The sequence below is a fragment of the Macaca mulatta genome, chromosome X (genome assembly GCF_049350105.2).
Source record: "Macaca mulatta isolate MMU2019108-1 chromosome X, T2T-MMU8v2.0, whole genome shotgun sequence".
NCBI classification, from domain to species: domain Eukaryota; kingdom Metazoa; phylum Chordata; class Mammalia; order Primates; family Cercopithecidae; genus Macaca; species Macaca mulatta.
In genome coordinates, this window is record NC_133426.1 from 99,470,776 (window position 1) to 99,476,708 (window position 5,933).

General features: G+C 37.3%; 1 pseudogene; it reads right to left on the reverse strand.

Annotated features, from left to right (window-relative positions):
- Nucleotides 1-262: 262 nt before the first annotated feature.
- Nucleotides 263-2,193, reverse strand: LOC698429 (AP-2 complex subunit beta pseudogene; annotated as a pseudogene).
- Nucleotides 2,194-5,933: the final 3,740 nt, after the last annotated feature.

The window sequence follows — 5,933 nt, forward strand, 5'->3', positions numbered from 1 at the left end:
CATTAGTGAACTTCAGGGATTGGTACACAATGTCCTGACCTTCCATATTCCTCTTGGCAATAGTCTAAACATGATTGTTTTGCAACTTGCTGGAAAGTGTCAGCATTTAAATGTCATTCCTTAATCTGAAATTGAAGTTCATTTTCATTGCGAATATTCTTCCATGTTGCAAGGAAGACTTGGTGCTCCATTTTGCCATCTTCTACAAAAAGCACATTGAGTGGGCTGAGGCAGCTGAAGTAGAATACATCGATATTGTTTTTCACAGCCACCTGTTTAAAAGACTCCCCAGAAGATCACCTTGAGAGGGGATAACCATAGGCTGTTCCAGGTTCGTTGCAGTAGTGGTGCCAACAAGGCTGTCCCCTGCATCAGTGCTCCCATGATGAATTGGCAAGTGGTTACGATGGATTCCATGACTTCCTTCCACAAAAGCATTGGAAGGCTTGTGATACACAGAGGCCAAAGAACCAATGTGGCAGATTAGTTCATCCAACACAGTTGGCTCAATAAATTCCGTCTTCAGAGATCCGTGGCTTCTCAGACAAGACTACTTATTTAGCTGTGACAGGGTCAGTTGAGAAAAGATCCCAATAAATATAGCCCTGGTCTTGAAGGTCAGGATTATCAGAATCCTGTGTTGCCAAAGTCAACACCTGCTGGACTAGCTTCTGTGTTTCTGGTGGTTTCTTGAGAAACAGCTTCACTATGGCAGTAAGCAGAGTGAGCTGCACCTGGGTGCTTTCATCATGAAAACCCTCCAGGAAGCTTTCTAGTAACTCATCTGCATTGTTAATTCTTTCAGCATATTCTCCCACAATCCAAATCATAGCCTCTCGAGCATCTGGCTCATCCAGTGAGTCTAAGTTCTCACATACAGTGGCAATGATACTTTCACACTTGTTAGAGTATTTGCGGAAGATGTCCCTGATGACAACAATCATTTCTTGGACCACATAATTCACTTTGGTCTGGATTAGATCAAGCAATGTGCTTACACAGCACACTGCAGATTGCTCCATCTTGATGGCACACCGTCCAATGGCCCTCACAGCTTTTTGAACAAAGTCAACATTCACCACTGTGGCATGTTCCTTCAGTTCTGCCAGAATTTGAGTGATGTTGGCTTGTGATGCCAAATGAATCCTGATGTCCAGCTTCTCTAGTTTAACATAGATGGGATCATTGTACTTCACAAAGAAGACTTTGATTTCCTGCTTCAAGATTTCAGGCCTTTTCTGGACAATTAAGTTGATGTTCCTCAGGGAGACATACTGCACTTCTGACTCCCCGGACAGCAAAATGACAAGTGGAGGGGCTAACTTCTTCAGCAGCATATTGTAGTAGTCAGAATCCTTAGGTAACAATTCTGGAAACTTCATTAGGACTTTTACTGCTGAAAGCACCACTGCTGAGTTGGCATGGGATAGCTGGGGAGTTACCCGCTCACAGATGCGCTGAGCCTCCCGATCATCTTTAGGGTTGTAATTAGACAGGCAGTCCAGGATGAAATCTGGCCCCTTCAGTGCACTCATTCAGGGCTGTCAGCAGCTTATTAATGTTCTGTGTGTTCAGATTGAGTAAGTTGCTGTTTGGTTGAGACTCACTGATTTCAGATAATGCTGCTACAGCATTAGCCACCACCATTAGATTTGAATCTGCTATAAGACCTCATAGAGAATCCAAAAACCCCTGATCTTCCACCATTTGGGCGTCGATATCATGGAGATTTGCCACGCATACTGCTGCTGTTTTCCGAACATAGGAATCCTCATCCTCCAACCACTTGAGGAGGGGCTCACAGAGATATTCTGTAATTTTGTCTACCCGGATGCACCCCATGGTTTTGACTGCCAAGGCTCTAATCAAAGGATTAGGATCTTCACAGTCCTTTATGAAACTGTTTACAGCCATGATGGCCATGCCTGGCTGACTCTTGGCATAGTTCATCAAATAGAGATACACAAGCTTCTTTAGTTCCAGATTGCCAGTCTGCATACAGTTCATTATGTCTGGAAAGACAGAACTAGCATCCTTCCCCACGGTCGCAACAGCAATCACTTTCTTCGCAGCCTCCTTTCTCTTTTCTTTCTTTTCATTGTTGAGTTCAGCTTTTAGTTCAAATATTTCTCCTTTTTTATTGGTTGTGAAATACTTGGAGTCAGTCATGACTTTGGATCTTTAATGTGCACTGGAGGCAGAGGTGAAGGTGAGGGAGGGGTGGTGGTGGCAGCCAGAGAGCACAGCCCCGGTGGTGGTGTAATGGTTCACATTTGGTTGCCTAGATTTTATTGATGAGGTAAGAACAGAAGTGCTCCAACAGCAATCTGTGTATATATCTATAATTGCACTGGGCACAGCACATTGAAATAATCTATGTAAATATCTCACTCCCTAAACCAGAGGTTTTTGAAGTGTGATTCAAAGACCCTCGGAGTCCCTAAAACAATTTTAGAAGGTTTATAAGATCCTCCCTTTTCAACAATGTACCTGTGTGAGGCTGAAATGTTTTCGTATATGTCAATCAAATAACATATCACAACAGATTGAATGAAGTAGTTATGACAATCCACTTCTTCTATTTATTAAGATAGATATTAAATAAATTTTCAAAAATGTAAAATAATTCTACTCTTCTCATTATCTTTTTTATAAAAATATCACAATTTTTAAGAAAATATATGTTAATAATGTCAATATATAGTGGGCTTATTATTGGCATTTAAAATAAATCAATAAATTAGTATTGTAAAAGTTTCTCAGTTTTTTTTTTTTTTTTTTTTTTTTTTTTTGAGACGGAGTCTGGCTCTGTCGTCCAGGCTGGAGTGCAGTGGCCAGATCTCAGCTCACTGCAAGCTCCGCCTCCCGGGTTTACGCCATTCTCCTGCCTCAGCCACCCGAGTAGCTGGGACTACAGGCGCCTGCAACCTTGCTCGGCTAGTTTTTTGTATTTTTTTAGTAGAGACGGGGTTTCAACGTGTTAGCCAGGATGGTCTCGATCTCCTGACCTCGTGATTCGCCTGTCTCGGCCTCCCAAAGTGCTGGGATTACAGGCTTGAGCCACCGCGCCCGGCCAAAGTTTCTCAGTTTTAACTTTGAATGTGGCAAATATCAATAGATACAATGAAGATAAACAAAAATAATTTTGGGATTCTCAATAATTTTTAAGAGTGTAAAGGACTCTTAAGACAGAAAAGTTTGATCACCACTAATCATAGGATTGCTTAGGGTTGGGCTATCACATTTGTCTTTGTATCTTCAGGGCCTAACACATTGACTGACATAGTAAGTGCTAAGCACACATTGAATTGAACAGAACTTAAATACCATGAGTAAGGGATAGAGAGCTTGCATTGAGTTCTGAAGATATGTATTTGATGAGAAGAATGTGAATGGGAGCTGATCAAGGGTGAGGAAAAGGACTGTCAACAGACTTTGAAGACCCTGATGAAGTTGGAGACCATGAATTTATAGATGTACCAGTCTTCAGGATTATGAGATTTTATTCAACAGTAATAAGCTGTGTACATGTAGGAATAAGGGATGTCACAAAGAAAAAAGTCAAAGGTTATGTTTTCTTATTAACCTACTTTTTTTCATAGGCTTAGAACAGAGCAGGGAGTAAATACACATATTATCTAAATATACATAATTCTTGCCTAGAGTGTGCCCTTTATTCAATGTTTATTTCTGAAGTCAGTGTGTATTTTTTCATATTTTTATATTGATATATCAAAGGTATATATATTCTTGGAGTTTGTGATATTTGGTACCTGTATAAATGTGTAATGATCACTCAGGGTAATTGGGATATCCATCACCTCAAACATTATCTTTTCTTTGTGTTGGAACCATTACGATTCTTGTCTTCCAGCTATTTTAAAATATACAATACATTATTGTTAACTATAAGTTTCCGATTGTACTGTTGAGTATCAGAACTTATTCCTTCTGTCTAACTATATTTTTGTACCCATTAACCAACTTCTCTTTGTTTCCTCCTCCCTCTTTCTCTTTCCAGCTTCTGGTAATCATCATTCTACTCTCCATCTCCATGAGGTCCCCTTTTAGAGTTCTTAAGAGTGAGAGCGTGCAATATTTGCCTTTCTAGGCCTGACTTATTTTACTGACCTTAATGACCTCCAGTTCCGTCCATGTTGTTGCTAATGACAGGATTTCCTTCTTTCTAAAGGCTGAATAATATTTCATTGTGGATATAACACAATTTGTTAATCTATTCATCCATTTATGGAAACAGGTTGATTCCATGTTTTGGTGATTATAAATAATGCTGCAATAAAAATGGGAGTGCAAATATATTTTTAATACACTGATTTTCTTTCTTTAAGATACATACTCAGTAGCAGAATTGTTTGATCATATAGTAGTTCTGTTTATAGTTTTATGAGGTAAAGTGTGTATTTTTTATGAGAATTCCCCAAATGCCTCTTGCCATTGCCCCATCTCTCTCCTTTTTCCCTATAAACAAATGTAAAGAAAGTTAAACGAAAGAGAGAAAAGTTACTATATTGATTCACTAATCTAGGACATATTGTAACCCTTACTGAATGATGGTCATTTCATTTAGGCGACTGATAAACTTTTGCACTTTTTCAAGATAAGGTTCTGGGTTATCCTCACAATTTAAAATTTATTAATAGTTTTTCCAAGTAGAAATGTTTGTTTTAATTTCTAGCTGTCAGTCTTTACAATCTCTGTGGGTAAAATTAATTCAAGCTAAAATTTGGAATATTCTGTTGGATCAGCAAGATTTTTTAAAACTAGAAACAATCGCTTTTATTTTGAAAATTGAATTTTTTAATGAAGGGGTTAGAGATAAGATTTTTATAGATGGAGACATTGTTTATAATCAATGTATTGAAAAATCCAGTCTGAGTGCTGGAGCCTAATCTTAGCTTTTAATTTAGATTTTATTTGTATTAAAATAGCCAATAGATGAGAAAACCATATTAATATAATGAGTTAATTTGATCCAATATAATTTGATAATGTTTCTTACATTTCCTCAACTTTGGGATTTTGCACTTGACAAAAGTCCTTTAAAATAATTTTGGTGATATCACTTCACTGGATGAAAATATTTAGATTCTTGTACAATGTTTTTTTCAAGAGTTTAAGGATTTTTGTTTTAATCATTTCTTTTTAATTATTCATAGTGTCTCTTTTTAATAGTAAAACTAATAAATATTTACTGACCCAGATTGTACGGTGTGATTTGGCACACATTAATATCTCTGACCTCATCCTCTACTACTCTAATCCTCACTCAATTTGTTACAGCCACATAGGCCTTCCAACTATCCATTGACCATGTTAGGTACACATCCAACTCAAACATCTTTTAATTGCCTTGCTGGAATGCTGTTGCCCAAGAAATCTTCATGGCTTTTCCACACATCTTCTCATGTATTTTTGAATTACTGCCTTCCCAAGTAAGTCTTTTCTGTCCAACATTTAAAAAATAGCAACGCCACTCTCCATTCTCCTTCCCACATTTATTTTTTTCCCTTAGCACTTATTATCATATGAAATAATATACATAGTATTCATATGTCTAAGTAAATGTGGGCTTGAAATTATCTATTTCTGTCACAGCTGTATTTCCAACATCTAGAAAATGTTTTTCTATGTTCTAGAAAAACATATTTCCAGTGTCTAAAACATAATAGTTGCTCAAAATATATTAGTTGAATAAATACATGATTACAGAAAATATAGAGGACATGCAGAAGAGCAAAGAGGAGAAAAGAAGACAATCATTATCCCACAACCTGGAAATACTCATTGTTATCATTTTGGTGCATTCTTATAAACATATAAATACACACAAACAAATATACCTATTCCTATAGTAGTAGAGGTGGTGGTGGCAATAAATTTAATGATAAGAGTAATAGTAGTGTTAATATTTG